Source organism: Ambystoma mexicanum, chromosome 6q, assembly GCF_040938575.1.
Source record: "Ambystoma mexicanum isolate Mex_15411 chromosome 6q, UKY_AmexF1_1, whole genome shotgun sequence".
Taxonomy (NCBI): Eukaryota; Metazoa; Chordata; class Amphibia; order Caudata; family Ambystomatidae; genus Ambystoma; species Ambystoma mexicanum.
The window spans coordinates 858,457,314-858,474,831 of record NC_090937.1 but is presented as its reverse complement, the minus strand read 5'-3'; positions in this window follow the sequence as shown (position 1 = coordinate 858,474,831).

The following is a 17,518-nucleotide window of genomic DNA, read 5'->3' as shown; positions in this document are numbered from 1 at the left end:
TAAAGAACAGGTGCCCTGTACTTACAGGGCTTGACTTCTCCTTCATCATCATCATCCTTATCATCCCTGAGACACATTTTAGAGATCACTGGAGGGCTCCATAGATCATAGTCAAGACATACAAAAGCCAGGCACACACACAGTGGAGCTGAACCTGGGCGATAGACTGAATACTCATAAATACCCACCCTCGTCTAATTTTCTGGGAGAGATGCATCTTGAAACAGATTAATAAATGAGTAGGTGCACTCAGGCAAACCCGTCGAGGACCTCAATCACCTCTTCCTTAGGTTGTGGAAACACCTGCTGCACTAGTCTTTAAACCTAAGACTGTTGGATTTGTTGAACCTCTCAGAAGAAAACTCACATCACTGTAAGACAAAGTGAAGGAAGGAACTAATGGCCCATTTTGATATCTTATTTGGCATCATTTTATCTATTGAATGTGTTTCTCAAAACATATTAGGCATAACCGTATCAAGTCCCTTTGAGGTCACAATTATATGGCTTGATAAAACACCCGGTTAACCATCCTAACTACCACCACTGCCCTAGCAACTATGAGAATCATCCTCTACTCCATGGCCTGTCTCTTTAATGGTCTCTGACATTGATACCACCCAGCACCCACACACATCAAACTTCACTGGCTCCCTCTACAAGCATGTACCGCCTTGATAGCCAATGACAACATATAGAAATGTATCACCATGCACACTCCCTCCTACAGTAACTGGTAGCTGAAAGCACCACCTCTGCCTCTTAGTGCATCACTATAAATCAGGATCTGGGTACACTACAGCAGCAGAAAGGCAAACAAGATAGAACCAGGATATTCTTGGTGTATGCCCACAGACTGCGGAACCTCATGCCCCTCAACATTAGACTCCCTCAGGCATTTCAGAGAAGAGCTCAGGACCCTCCTCTTCAAGCATACCTTCTTCACACCCTGTAAGATAACACCTTCGCCCCTGCCTGGGAACCCACTGTGTCTATTATCCTTCCTGATCACGACCCTCTAAAGCCCACACTCCTATTCCCGCCCCACTCCCCTTTCATCGCTGTTTCATGCTCCTCACTGATTGTAAGTGTTAACTACATCCTGCCACTCTGAATGTTGTGCAGTGATGCATGTGATATTGTAAGAACTTGTCTCATCTGTGACCATCAAATATATGCCTGTAACTCCTACTAATGTAAAAAGCTCCACTGCTAGTTTTGTGCACAATAAATACCTAAACTGAAACACAAAAATAATTAAGGATTAGTGAACTGTTAACTCATCTTTTTAGAATACCTACATATTTGTAATACATTTTATGAGAGCTCTATTTCCTGAAACGTAAACTATCTAATGGTTTATGTCTGAAAGGTGGTCAATTTTGAATAACTTGTATATTGTGGTGACCTAGGAAAAACTGATCAGGTGTTTGCCAACACGCTATTGTTTTCAGTTTCCACGTCTGCGTCTAAAATGCATCTACGTGTCTACCTAAGGGTACGGTATTAATTAACAAAACACCTGCGAAGGAATGCTGCATTCATGTACCCTTTTCTCATCGTGAACACAGTTCTCCAGCCCTGGTTATGAAGAAATGTATGAGTATTTCAAAGTTCAATAGGCGTTCCTACAAGCAGACATCCCAGAGCTCGGGCAGCTGCCAAACAGTGCCCCTTTCAGGCAAACTCCCCTGACAGACATTGGACATCATGTGTCGCTGGCCCAGTTTCTTTTCCCCTGCTGTGTTTAAGAGTACATCATTTTAATGTTCTGATTCACTTCACATTCCAATACCATAACTTTTGTCTTCAAAATCCTTATTTCTTTGCGAATGTGATTGCATTGTTTGTTTTAGGCTGGCATTTTTGCGTGGCAAATAGGGAACATGGGCTGATTTGTATGAACTTAAAGAAATATATTGGTCAAAGTATACATATTTAATTGAGATTACAGCTGCATTAATATTAGATTGTAGAAAATAATGTGATTAATTGTGTTTGATTCTAATATATGGTTTAACTTTCACCAACGTGCATTAACTGATTCTGTCAGCGTGCCAGTGGGGTGCATTATCTCCCAATGCAAGCGTTTCTAGGTGAAGCCAGATAAGTAAAATGTCTATTTTTGTAAACCCCAGAACTGCCCTTGTACATGGAAATATGTCCAGATGTAGTAAGACTATCTTGCCCTTAGTGTGAATATGTACATCAAATATCCCTTTTGGAACTCGCTTCTGCTGCATGTCCTTAAGGAAACTGTGAGTGTTTCTAGCACAGAGGTGTACTATGAGCCAAGCAGCAAAATGTAACGGAAATGATTTACATGACAGTGCATTAAATGGGACCTGTTAAGACATTTTTAGGATATTACTTACAAATGCCTTTTTTAAATTAAATATAGTGCAACGGCAGAACACCTGCCCTGTGGCAGTGAGCAGTACAAAGGCTAACATTGCATTGGGGATTGTATCTGTACCCCTACAGTAACCCACCCCTCACCCCCACTTTCTTCTTTTTATGCACTTAACAGACTTACCCAGTTCTGCTGCTGTAAACAAAGCACTAGCCACTTGCTGGATGCAATACCCCTGTATATTGCTCCATTACCTATTTTACTCTGTATTTATTATTATTTATCTGTCTATCCTCTGCTCCACACTTTCCACTCTCCCACCTCTATGCACTTTTCCCTTTCCCATGCACTTGCACGTTTTCAAAGTCACATGGCCTAGTAAGATCGTTGTTTTGTTCTCCCTTGTTTCCCTCCCTTGCCTGTTCACGCTCTCAAACACCTGTGTACGAGCGTGATACAAATAAAATATCATATCATATCAATACAAATCTTGATGACCACCTCAATCTGTAAGCAAATTGTAAAGCAGTGCATTGAAAGAAAGGAGATGAAGAAACAGACAGTGGGGCTCATTATAAATCTGGCGGTATTTGTTTGAAGTGACGATAATTGCATAACTGCCACTTTTACTGTTCTGACAAATTAGGAGTCAACGACAATACTGTCAGCTGTAATACCGCCAAAATCACAAAACGGTATTACCACGTATTACAAGTTGTGAAACGGCTAATACCATTGAATTTGGGTAATAACATTGCCAAAATCACAATGCCTTTACCTCCACCTAAATGGTGAAAGTAAAATGCATGCAGGGGATGGAAATGAAGCCACAGGTGCACCCAATCTAGCCAGGAGGCGTATATAAGGCCCACACCTTCCACAAACACAATGTCCAACACCATCATGTTGCCAGTGATTTCTGTGCGCATGGATATGCAGCTGCTCCAGCTCCCATTGAGCTGCAGAGGCTAAGAGAGCGGTACGTAGAGGAGAGGAGGAAAAGGAGGGGGAGAAGGCGCCATGCAAGGTGAGCACCCCTACCGCGAGTCAGGCCCACACCCTGGACCTTGACAGACCCCCAGCTAATCACCCTGTACTGGCTGAACAGGGAGACCATTGTTGAGCTGCTAACCCTGATCCAGGATGACATAAAGAGCAGGATCAACATCAGGACAGCCTTAAACCTGGTGTTCTAGCTGGTGTTGTACCTGCATTTCCTGGCAACTGCCACCTTCCACCACACCATGGGCATGCTGCACGGTATGTCCCAGCCCACATTTTCCAATGTGCTCATGCACCACTGGAAGCACTTCTGCTCCATGTTGCCCTGCAAATCTCCATGCCCACCACCCCGGGAGCATGAGAGACTACAATCCACAGGACTAGGACATGAGTGACAATGCTGCAGTAAATCGCCAATGCATATACACCCAGCAGGCTAGCAAAACACACATTGGATTACAGGAACCGCAATACAACATTTCACATTCCTATACATGGAAAGACACAATGCATCACTTCAATAAAGGATTGTGACAAAGGCAGAAGTAATGTCATGTGCTCAGGTGACAATGGTTGTAAAGCCATTGTGGAATACATGCACACAACCTGCACTAATAAAACTGAACACCCATCAAGGCACATTCATAGTAGCAATGCACAGGCCCAACACAGGCACCATGGCATACTGCCCTGTCAATCACGGACCCTGAAAGCGACGCGTGCTGGCTGTGAGTTATGAGCATGATGTTCCATGACAGTGCAAATTTAGCCCCTGAGTGAATGACTGCATATGCAAGTACTGTTATAATAAATCATGTAGTGTGCCAATACTTGTGAAATGCATGCACCAACTGCCTATCAACATGTTGTTCTAATGTGCAACACATCCACAATGCTCAGTCACTGATACCTTTACCTTTGCTCTTGCAGGTGACTCTGGATACCCCCATCTACCATGGCTGATGATACGAGTGTGGAATCCACAGACACCACAGGAGGTGGCCTACAATGGGGCACATGTCCAGACCAAGCTCTGCAATGAGGGGACCTTCGGCCTATTGAAGGCTTGTTTACAGTGCCTACATCATTCTGGAGGGGCCCTAATGTAAGGGCCAGAGAAGGTGGGACAAATTGTTTTTGCCTGTGCCATGCTGCACAATGTTTGCATTAGGTTGAATGTTCCCCTGCCCCCTCATGAGGACATCCCACTCTCAGAAGAGGAGAACTCACTACATGTGGGTGCTGTGCTGCCATGTAGTGAGCGGGAAGAGGATAGGGATGGATGTCTGATTCAGCAAGAACTTATTGACAATTACTTTTGATGACATTTGAAATGCACTTGCTAGTCAACTCTGCATGTAGTCACATTATAAATTAAACACTTGCACACAATAACGAATTGTTAAACTTTATTAATATAATACCACCTTGTTATGAATATTGGGCTAAGCCCATTCGCATTGCACAGAAAACCGCATCTGAAATGTTTTAATTTTCGATCAACTTTGATGCCGTTTTAAGAATCATCTGCCATTTTGATTTCAACTCTTTATGTTCAAAAATGGTGGAATGTGTTTTCAACTTGCAGCCGAACCGAGCGACCTTTGAGTTTTGTTAATGTTTAGGCTGACCGAGAGCAGACTGTTTGTTCTATGCAAAGAAACCTTGTGACTCAAATGAACTGCAAATCAAGTGTTGTCTGCGCTCACAAGCCTCATCCTCATATAAACAACGAGACAATGTAGAACAAACTCAGATTGTGTGTTTTTGCTGAACTGCATTGTAGCGATTCTTGAAACAAGGCTTACTGTGGATCAGAGAACCAACGGCATCATTGTAACCTCATGGACATGCAAACTTATTAAATCCATTGTACAATATTGTAATATTTGACATGTGAACTGGGCACAAACCCTAGCATGTAAAATATTAGTTTGGAGAGGGGCTGGACAATGATTTGAAACAGTAAAATGTCTGTGTTAAGATGTCCAGCACTCTCACCCCTCACTGTGTCTGCTGGTACACACTGTGAGGTGTTGGGAGCCAGATAGCTATCTGTTTGCTTTGAATCTGTACAGAATAAAAGATACGTGTATCTTTATGACCAGTGATTGGCGTATTTCATTTTGTGGTACTAAACCGCGATATTCCTTTGGTCTTTCAGATGACGCCCGAATAGGGACCCTCTAGATTGATGTCTCTTTGCTGAAAAGAAGATGCGGCTATCGGACCGGGATCGGAGAGTGAGAAAAAAGGGGGCCCCTTTGTATGAGAAACAACTTTCACAGTACTGCACAATCCGATCCCTGAACGGTGAGCATGTGATTCGATAGGACATCTTGATGAGGGTCCCCATATTGAGGTGGGCTCTTTGCCGAAATCACAAACCACGTGGATCCTTTCTAATCCGATTGGGCCTCCTTTGCATTTTGTAATCAGGTGAGTTGTGCCCCAATTCCTAAGTATCCTGATATTTGGTTGTAGATTTGCACCCGCAAGTTCAAATGACGCCAGGTAACACCAGTGATCTGACGTGCCTGGGAAATTGTCTGCCTGTTTGAGGGGTTTATTCCACAGAGACAGACAATCTTTGGAATATAGCTGACCGGCGCTACCTGAGGGTTTGCTGGCGTGTACTATGCACTGTAAGCATGGCCCTGGTAGTATAGTATTCAACGATATTTGGCACAGACAAACTAGACATGCTTCTGAATTTCAGTGGCTAGTTTATGGTAGTTTTGAAATTGCCCGTATAGAGTATTTAGAGTCTATATTGTTAAAAAGCTAGGCCTTCAGCATTTGATGTAATTAAAAATTGGAGAAAAGAAGCTATGCAGAAACTTAAGAGTATAGAGGAACACGCACGTCGACATATGTCTAACTCTGAGAAAGCATTATTGTATGATTTCAAAAACAGTCAGAATCTATTAGAAGTATGGATAGGGCTTTTCAACTTGGGGTACAGAAAATAGATCAGTCTCAGGTTTTCATGCCTCAGACGAGCTAATCGATAAACTTTTGAATGAGTGTAGGACTATTATTAAGAAAACAAAACACCACAGTTTTACAGTTTTCAGCCCATACATTCTCCTGTAGAGAAAAAGTGCAGTTTTTGAACAGATGTAACACAAAAAACGCTGGGCAGATTTGGATCAAATAAGAAACAACTTAGGGACAAGTTGACTTAAATTTCATGACTGGGTTGGGGTAGATCCATCCAATAGTTTTAAAAATATTCAACAGAGAACGGGGTGTCCGCTCCTCCTTAAAACCTGCATATCGGCCTTGGTGCTTTTTACAGCAAAGAGGCTGAGTGAGGTTATAAACGTTTGACATGCTGGATGGATTTGGATGAAATGTTCCTAAGAGAAAACTTATCACAAGCACCCCACTAAACTGAACATTTTGGGAACAATTCATTAGAAAATGAAAAAACGATTAAGAAAATAAAGTGTTTTCAGTCTACTTGCATTCATTTTCCCGTAGAGGAAAAGGGAAGTTTTTGAACAGCTGTAGCGCGAAAACTGCTGAACAGATTTGGACAAAATTAGAAACTAATTGGGCAGAACGCATGGACTTAATTTCCTTGACTGGTTTGGGATGCATCCATCCAATAGTTTTAAATATTTTTGACAGAGACTTGTGGGTGCCCCCCTGTTCCTTAAAAACGCTATAACTATCAGCCGTGGTTCTTTGCAGCAGAGAGGCTTTTCAGAAATGTAACATCACCTTTTTTTTTGCTCAATACAAGTTATTCACACAATATTATCAGGAGAAGATATAAATGAAAGAACTCAAATCGCTATTTGAAGGACAAAAAAGGATGCTATCAAACTTGGGAAGGAACTCCCCCACAAACGTACAGAGTCTAATAACATTCTCAACTTCAGAAAGTGACTCAAAACTTTCTATTTATGTAGTCACTCCTGTAGGAACACTGATTGTATTGAGCCACAGCGCTTAGATAGCCCGGCCGTAGGTGCTATATAAATAGCACTAGCAATAGCAATAGCAATCACACTAGGCTAGAGGTTGGGGGTGGGAAAGAAGACACCATGTGGAATTAAGGATTTGGGGCTGGGTTGGGGAGCAAGTTACCCATAGAAAATGTTTGGTTTACAGGGAAAGACTGTGGGAATCTCACGAGATTAAAGCAGCAATGCCACAAGAGGTGCTCACGAAGCAAAGACTGATAGGGGGTAATGGGAGAGGGTTAGCAAGGGAAAAAGTAATTGAGTGGAGTGGGGGGACCTGAAAAATGAGGGCAAACACATGTTGAGTGCATTTGAAGATGTGGGCGACTTTTTAATTCTGAGCAACTTTTCCCAATATCACGGGAATCGGCAAACCGCTACTCTACCACAGGAATGTCTGTTATGGAAATGATGACTGTGAAATTATCACAGCAATAAGGAGTTAAAAACAAATGGCTTAACATCTGCAGTGCCTACATTTACTGGACAGGGGGAAATCAGTATTTGGTAACAGAGAAATGGTTTGACATTTCCAGTGGCCATGGCTAGTGGGCCCAAAAGAAAGATATTAGTGCAACACGCACAGAGGCCACGGCCAAAAGGCCATAGCTAGTGAGACCTCAAGAAACTATGCAACATGTTCGGCAGCGGCCTCTGGCCATGGCAGAAGGCCATGGCTAGTGGGCCCAGAAGAAAAATATTGGTAGAAAATGTGCAATGGCCGCAGCCATGGCCATGGCTAGTGAGCCCTGAGAAAACTAAGGTATAGCATAAACCTAGAAATTCAGTGAAAGAACATTTGTTAAGAGATAATTAAGGTGATCAGATGCAATGCAACAAAACCCCTGAAATTCAGCATTCACATTTCAATCAAGTCCACCTCTGAAAACAAAAATGCATCACACAAACCAAACAGTGATAGCGGGCAATGGCCAGGAGAGGGCAAGCGAGGAAAAAAGCAATTGAGCGGAGAGGAGGGACCATTGAGATAGGAGGGGGGGCACTTGGTGAGTCCCAGTGAGGACAGGGAAGAGTTGGGGATTATTTAGCATTATCGGGGGAATAGCGGAAAAGTCCCATGGTCATGAGTAGTAGTTCAATGCTGCTGTATGTGTAGTTTGTTGCCATTATTGGGGGAATCCTGCGGGAATGGGGAGACAGTGAAAAACAGAGTAGTTTTACATCTGCAGTGATCACATCTCCTAGGCAGACGTAATAGATCTCTGTGACCACGAGTGCAGCTAGTGGGGGCTGAAGAAACTATAGTGTAACAAAACCCTTAAAATTCAGTCAAAACACTTTAGTTATGAGAGAGTTAAGGTTATCAGATTTAGCATGAAAGATACATACCAACAAAACCTTTGAAATTCAGTGAAAAGACCTTGGTTAATGGAGTGTTAAGGTGATCAGTTTTAACACAACAAAACCCCTGAAATTCAGCAATCACATTTCGAGCAACTCCACCTTAACTATTGTGAAGGAGTCATGGTATCACAAGTAGACACTGACACAAGAGCTGCACGTTTCAAAACCTTTATTGATGGTTTAAAAGAGGTTGGAAAACTCCTATCTTGCCCTATAACTAAGATAGGAGTATTCTCGACCATCAAACAAAAAGAAAGTACAGTCCATAGTCAAAATAAAATAGCCTAAACTAATGATACACCTAATGCCTGCCCTCTTTCTAATACAATAAATGTATAAAGGGAATGTGTAATGCAAAAAGGTAAATCAGTGTTCAAAAGAAATGTCAGCATGGCTGAATAAACTTCCTTCCCCAAAGTTTGTGGCACAGGGTAAGGTGGCACACTTGGATCTTGCGACACACCCTGGTTTCGGACACAAGTATGTAGTTTGATTTGTGGACCACTGCCCACTTGGTTAGGTTTGATCCCAGCAGGTTTCCCCTCTGCCGGAATCAAACCAAACCGAAGACATCTCTCACAACCAGGTTTTCCTCTGCCGGGATCAAACCTAAATACAGTTCAAATCTTGAATTTCACTTTCTTTTTCTTCCCACCGCTTCTATGGCATCAGACATTTCACAGAGATTTTCGATTGTGCAATCTTCTTTCGCTGGATCACTCTGTTACTTTGTATCTTTAATTTACAGTGTTTTACAATGTTTTGCTTTCCCTTGCATCTTATCGGCACACGTGCAACCTTCATTTGTCGGATACTGTTTCCATTAAGTTTCATTTAACACAAACCAAACTTTCAGTGCTTTCATCAACTCACTGGCTGTGTTAATTCATTTTTGTCTTTCGCAGCTTTGATCCTGAAGTCAAGGCTGATACCACAACTGCCGCTGCACCTCCCCAACTCTGCCGTTCACCTGGGATGGTGGCTGCTATCCTTGAAACACAAAAGATGTGTGTCTCTACTTTCTGGCTGGGTTATCCTACACAACCTTGAAGGCCCTTCGAAGGTAACGATCTCTCACCGGGGTGTCCAAGGTTTCTCTGTAGCTCGTTTCTGTCTCTTGGCCTGTCACTCTGCTCCACCTGGTTGACTGCTGCCCTGGAAGAAATGCTCCTTCTCGTGCATTGCCTTGCTCACCTTGCTCGCATTGCTCATAGTGTGTCTCAGTGTTCCACCTTTTTACCATTTGGGGAGAGCTAACAGGTACCAGTTGTATTTTATTAAGATCAAGTGCCTGGCCCTGCCTGATCTTATTAGTGGGACATGTCCAATATATTGACTGGGTGGTACTTCTTTTATCGTCAGACCTCCTTTTCCTAGGTTCAGTGTTTGTGTAGGAAAGGGGAGGATCTGGGAAGTTGTAATATCCTATAAAATGGGATGGTACAGGGGTATTTGGAAAGAGGGCATACCATGTCTTTCCATTGAGCATTCCTCCCCCAGTCTCCAAAGGCCCCTCACCCAGGTGATCCTCCCGCACTTGTCCGCCCCCAGGGTCTGGATGCAAAGGTGATGGCTGTTCCCTGGTCACCTGAGTAAGGTATCCCCTTGGTCTAGGCAGTGAAACACCCTCTGGTTTTTCACACTATGCACCCCCACTTTGTGCAGCATATGACCACAATGATGGCATCACTGATGACGTCACTGTTGGCATCACTAATTACATCATACATGGCATCACCAATGGAATCAATAATTATATCAAATTTGACATAACTGATTAAAAAGGTTAGACTATTTATGTTGACCTCTTTTGATGCATAGTCTATTTTATTACACTCTAAATAATAACAACATGGCATGGAACAATACAATGATAAACAAGTATGATATGATTACATGTGGAGCATTCATTTGTAGTACTTAACTTATAAAGTTTAAAATAAAAATATAAATGGTTTGAATTTCATGTATTAGTATACAATTACATGGTTCATTGCACAGAAAGTACCTGATTCTGCTAAATCTATTTCAGTCATTTCAAGCATAATATATTAAGTATATGCAATAGTAAAAAAATATATAGAAGAATAGATAGAAGTAAAAAAATGTTTTATAGTAAGTGTTATGAAGATAGTCAATGTTCACATTTAAATGTACAATTCTCCCTACTGAAATAAAATTACAATAACACATTATGTTCTGAATGGCAAGTTTTATAAAACATAACAACATACATAAGAATTCGAAGTTTGGTTAATATGTTAAATAAATCAGAAAGAAATGAAGATTAGAAGGTAATCATTTAATTATCAACATAGTGATGGTAATGGTATTACTCATATTTGTAGTTATTTCTTTTGAAAATAAATGATGAAAGGTTATTCCAGTATAACAGATCATTGTCCAAAGTGCATAAATGCTTACATAGTAGTGTCCTTTGTATATTAAAGTCATGCAGTCACACTATAATGTACAATTATATTATTATTTAGTGAAAAATGTTAAGTTGCAGCAACGTTAAGGTGAAAATGTAATGCAACAAAACCCCTGAAATTTTGCAGACAATTCAGGCAAATCCGCCTTAACTTGACACCCCAAGTTGCACAGCAAATGACCACACTGATGACATCACTGATGACATCACAGATGGCATCACTGATGACTTCACTGGTGGCATAACTAAGTACAGCATATATCACTGATGGTATCAAACATAAGATGACTCATTGAATACATTACAATATATTTATAGGACCCCTCTATATATGTGCTATCAGTGTACTTAATACCAATGAGAAGATTCTATAAAACAAATGTAAACATTTCAAACACATGCATGACATCAGTATTTGTGAAGCTTTCATCTGTATATGGTAAAAGTTGAAATTTAAAGTATAGAGGGGCTGCACCGGGACTACACATGCCTGACTTTTGAGTGCCATACTGGTGGTAACTCCCTGTGCTCTCTCCACTGAGGGCTAATATTGAAATATGGGGGAGGGTTGGATCCTGGCTGCCTCTACACTACTGTTACCTGAATTCCCTGCTGCCACATCCTGGTACTTACTAGAGGGAGTCAACCCTGAACACCTGAATCCAATCAGCCTCCCTGAAGATTGCTGCGGCATGAAAACGCGCTAGTTGGAGCACATCTTTGGACTGTTTGAGCTTACTGCTGCTGGGACCCAGAGTTGCGCCCCTGCTATCCTTCCTTTTTGTTTGCATATGTTTTATTTTATTACTATCTTTACTTGTATTAAATAGCAAGCAAATTAAATTGTTCATTTTATACAATACACCTGATTATGGAAAATATATGTAAGAAATTTGTAAGATAATATAATGTGCATATATAGTAGTAAAATAATATTAATAGAATTAAATAGAAATAGAAACACGTTGAAACCTAATTGTTTCATACATCTTAAATGAACAGATTTAAATGTTTGGTTGTGCTTATTATAAAAATAGAATGTACTCGTATTGTTTAGTAAATGAGAAGAGAAGTGTTATAAAAACTAAGAACAGGTATGTATTTTGAAATATTGTAGAAATACTAAACATGTGTATTCTTACCAAAGTACACGCTAGTGGCTGTGTAGTTATGGTTAAGTACCTGTTTCCATAGGAGCACCTTTTGGGTGGCTTATAACTTTGCTCTCCCTGGACGAATCCTCACCAAACTTTGCACTATATGGGCCACTCTGAATTTTTTTGCAAAGTTTGCTGTTGTTTGGTCCAGGGGGGAAACGTTATAGTGGGGGTCCCAAAAACAACTTTTTTCCCATACACTGAATTGGGGAAAAAGTTTCTCATGCCTACAGCCCAAACCACTGGAGGTATTTTCACCAAATTTGCAGCAGGAGCAGGAGCTTATTCCCGAAAGCGTGCTTTTGTAAATTTGGTGCCAATCCGTCCAGTATTTTTCATTAAAACGACCAAAAAGTATGTCTAAAAAATTAGTGATATCTTTGTCTTTTATGGACTGTAAAGGAAAAAAGGAGGAGCCAGACATGTGATTTCATCAATGACATTTGTGATGTCATCTTTGATGTCCTGGGTGTTAGTCCTAGCAGTGCACAGTGGTGGCGCGAGTTATAGTTGCTTAGCTTACCATAACTGGCAAATTTCAAGGGTTTTTCGGTTTTACATGGAACCATAACGTCCCATTAACACAGTTTTTTTGTGTGAATTTCACAGGTTTTTAGTAGTGCAATTTAACCATAACGTCCCTTTAACAAAGTTTTTTTTACTGAATATATATATATATATATATATATATATATATATCCTGTTCCCCCTCCCTCCACTCATTCCCCATGTCTCCCCTGGTCCCCTCACCTCCGCTCATGTCTCCCCTGTTCCCCCCCACCCCCCACTCATCACCCATGTCTCCCTCACGATCCCCCACCCCCTGCTCATGCCACGTGTCTCCCTCCTGTTACCCCCGCTCAAGCCCCGTGTCTCCCTCACTATCCCTCCCACCCCCGTTTATGCCCCGTGTCTCCCTTGTTCCCCCCACCCCTGCTCATGTCCCGTGTCAACCCTGTTCCCGCCACCCCCCCGGTCATGCCCCGTGTCTCCCTCCTGTTGCACCCCACCCCCGCTCATGCCCCGTGTCTGCCCTGTTCCCCCACCCCCCGCTCATGCCCAGTGTCTCCTCTGTTCCCCCCACCCCCCGCACATGCCCTGTGTCTTCCCTGTTCCCCCACCCCCCGCTCATGCCCAGTGTCTCCTCTGTTCCCCCCACCACCCGCTCATGCCCTGTGTTTCCTCTGTTCCCCCCACCCCCGCTCATGCCCCGTGTCTCCCCTGTTCCCCCCACCCCCCACTCATGCGCTGTGTCTCCATTGTTCCCCCCACCCCCCGCTCATGCCCTGTGTTTCCTCTGTTCCCCTCGCCCCGCGCTCATGCCCCGTGTCTCCCTCTTCTTCCCCCTCATACCCTGCTCATGCCCCGTGTCTCCCTCCTGTCCCCCCGCTCATGCCCCGTGTCTGCACTGTTTTCCCACCCCCGCTTATGGCCCATGTCTCCCTCGTGTTGCCCCACCCCCGCTCATGCCCCATATCTCCTCTGTTCCCCCACCCCCCGCTCATGCCCCGTGTCTCCCTCTTCTTCCCCGCCACCCCCCGCTCATGCCCCGTTTCTCCCTCTTCTTCCCACCACCCCCTGCTCATGCCCTGTGTCTCCCTCCTTTACCCCCCACCCCTGCTCATGCCCTGTGTCTCCTTCCTGTCCCCTGACCCCCTGCTCATGCCCCGTGTCTCCCTCACAATCCCCCCACTCCCCGCTCATGTCCTGTGTCTCCCCTTTTCCCCACCCCCTGCTCATGCCCCGTGTCTCTGCTGTTCCCCCAGCCCCTGCTCATGCCCCGTGTCTCCCTCGTGTTGCCCCCACCCCCTGCTCATGCCCCGTGACTCCCTTGTTCCCCCCAACCCCTGCTCATGCCCTGTGTTTCCTCTGTTCCCCACCATCCCCTGCTCATGCCCCGTTTCTCCTCTGTTCCCCCCACCCCCGCTCATGCCCTGTGTCTCCCTTGTTCCCCCCACCCCCGCTCATGCCCTGTGTTTCCTCTGTTCCCCCCACCCCCCGCTCATGCCCGTGTCTCCCTCTTCTTCCCCCTCACACCCTGCTCATGCCCTGTGTCTCGCTCCTGTCCCCCCACTCATGCCCCGTGTCTGCCCTGTTTTCCCACCCCCGCTCATGCCCCATGTCTCCCTCGTGTTGCCCCCACCCCCGCTCATGCCCCGTATCTCCTCTGTTCCCCCATCCCCCGCTCATGCCCCGTGTCTCCCTCTTCTTCCCCGCCTCCGCCCGCTCATGCCCCATGTCTCCCTCTTCTTCCCACCACCCCCTGCTCATGCCCCGTGTCTCCCTCCTTTACCCCCCACCCCCGCTCATGCCCTGTGTCTCCTTCCTGTCTCCCCACCCCCTGCTCATGCCCCGTGTCTCCCTCACAATCCCCCCACTCCCCGCTCATGCCCTGTGTCTCCCCTTTTCCCTCACCCCTTGCTCATGCCCCATGTCTCCGCTGTTCCCCCACCCCCTGCTCATGCCCCGTGTCTCCCTCGTGTTGCCCCCACCCCCTTCTCATGCCCCGTGTCTCCCTTGTTCCCCCCACCCCCCGCTCATGCCCTGTGTTTCCTCTGTTCCCCACATCCCCTGCTCATGCCCCGTTTCTCCTCTGTTCCCCCCACCCCCGCTCATGCCCTGTGTCTCCCTTGTTCCGCCCACCCCCGCTCATGCCCTGTGTTTCCTCTGTTCCTCCCACCCCCCGCTCATGCCCATGTCTCCATCTTCTTCCCCCCACCCCTGCTCATGCCCCGTGTCTTCCTCCTGTCCCCCCACCCCCCGCTCATGCCCTGTGTCTGCCCTGTTCCCCCACCCCCACTCATGCCCCATGTCTCCCTCATGTTGCCCCCACCCCCCGCTCATGCCCCGTGTCTCCCTCTTCTTCCCCCCACCCCCTGCTCATGCCCTGTGTCTCCCTCCTGTTGCACCCCACCCCCCGCTCATGCCCCGTGTCTCCCTCCTGTCCCCCCACCCCCTGCTCATGCCCCGTGTCTCCCTCACGATCCCCCCACCCCACGCTCATGCCCCGTGTCTCCCCTGTTCCCCCCACCCCCTGCTCATGCCCCGTGTCTCCCCTATTCCCCCCACCCCCTGCTCATGCCCGTGTCTTCCTCGTGTTGCCCCCACCCCCTGCTCATGCCCCATGACTGCCCTGTTCCCCCCACCCCCGCTCATGCCACATGTCTCCCTCGTGTTGCCCCCACCTCCTGCTCATGCCCTGTGTTTCCCCTGTTCCCCCCACCCCCCGCTCATGCCCTGTGTCTCCCCTGTTCCCCCCACCCACCCTCATGCCCCGTGTCTCCCTCTTCTTCCCCCACCCCCTGCTCATGTCCCGTGTCTCCCTCCTGTCCACCCCATCCCGCGCTCATGCCCCGTGTCTGCCCCGTTCCCCCTACCCCCTGCTCATTCCCTGTGTCTCCCTCATGTTGCCCCCACCCCCTGCTCATGCCCTGTGTCTCCCTCATGTTGCCCCCACCCCCCGCTCATGCCCTGTGTCTGCCCGGTTCCCCCCACCCCCGCTCACGCCCCGTGTCTCCCCTGTTCCCCTCACCCCCCGCTCATCCGCTCATGCCCCGTGTCTCCCCTGTTCCCCCCACTCCCTGCTCATGCCCTGTGTGTGCCCTGTTCCCCCTGCCCCCGCTCATGCCCTGTGTCTCCCTCATGTTCCCCCCACCCCCCGCTCATGTCCTGTGTCTGCCCTCTTCCCCCACCCCCTGCACATGCCCCGTGTCTCCCCTGTTCCCCCCACCCCCTGCTCATGCCCCGTGTCTCCCTCATGTTGCCCCCACCCCCCACTCATGCCCCGTGTCTCCCTCTTTTCCCCGCCCACACCCGCTCATGCCCGTGTCTCCCTCCTGTCCCCCCACCCCCGCTCATGCCCCGTGTCTCCATCACGATTCCCCCACCCCCTGCTCATGCCCCGTGTCTCCCCTATTCACCCCCACCCCCCGGTCATGCCCCGAGTCTCCCTCCTGTTCCCCCCACCCCCCACTCATGCCCTGTGTCTCCTCTGTTCCCTCCCACCACCTGCTCATGCCCCATGTCTCCCTTGTGTCCCCCCACCCCCTGCTCATGCCCTGTGTCTCCCTCCTGTCATCCCCCACCCCCTGCTCATGCCCGGTGTCTGCTCTGTTCCCCCCACCCACGCTCATGCCCTGTGTCTCCCTCGTGTTGCCCCCACCCCCGCTCATGCCCCATGTCTCCCCTGTTCCCCCACCCCACGCTCATGCCCTGTGTCTCCTCTGTTCCCCCCCACCCCCGTTCATGGCCTGTGTCTCCCTCTTCTTCCCCCACAACCTGCTCTTGCCATGTGTCTCCCTCTTCTTCTCCCCACCCCCTGCTCATGCCCCGTGTCTCCCTCCTGTCCCCCCACCTCCCGCTCATGCCCTGTGTCTGCCCTGTTCCCCCCACCCCCTGCTCATGCCCCATGTCTCCCTCATGTTGCCCCCCGCTCATGCCCCGTGTCTCCCCTGTTCCCCCGCTCATGCCCTGTGTCTCCTCAGTTTCCCCCACCCCCGCTCATGCCCTGTGTCTCCTCTGTTCCCCCCACCCCCGCTCATGCCCCGTGTCTCCCTCTTCCCCCCCACCCCCTGCTCATGCCCCATGTCTCCTTCCTGTCCCACCACCCCATTCATGCCTTGTGTCTGCCCTGTTCCCCCCACCCCCTGCTCATGCCCCGTGTCTCCCTCGTGTTGCCTCCACCCCCCGCTCATGCCCTGTGTCTCCTCTGTTCCCCCCCCACCCACCGCTCAATGCCTGTGTCTCCTCTGTTCCCCCCACCCCTGTTCATGCCCCTTGTCTACCTCTTCTTCCCCCACCCCCTGCTCATGCCCTGTGTCTCCATCCTGTACCCCCCACCCCCACTCATGCCCTGTGTCTCCCTCGTGTTGTCCCCACCCCCCTGCTCATGCCCCGTGTCTCCCCTGTTCCCCCCACCCCCGCTTATGCCCTGTGTCTCCTCTGTTCCCCCCACCCCCTGCTCATGCCCCGTGTCTCCCTCCTGTCCCTCCCCTCACCCTGCTCATGCCCCGTGTCTACTTCTTGTTCCCCCCAACCCCCGCTCATGCCACATGTCTGCCCTGTTCCCCCCACCCCTCGCTCATGCCCTGTGTCTCCCTTGTTCCCCCCACCCCCCGCTCATGCCCTGTGTTTCCTCTGTTCCCCCACACCCCGTTCAACGCCCGTGTCTCCCCTGTTCCCCCCACCCCCTGCTCATGCCCTGTGTCTCTCTTTTCCCCCCACCCCCTTCTCA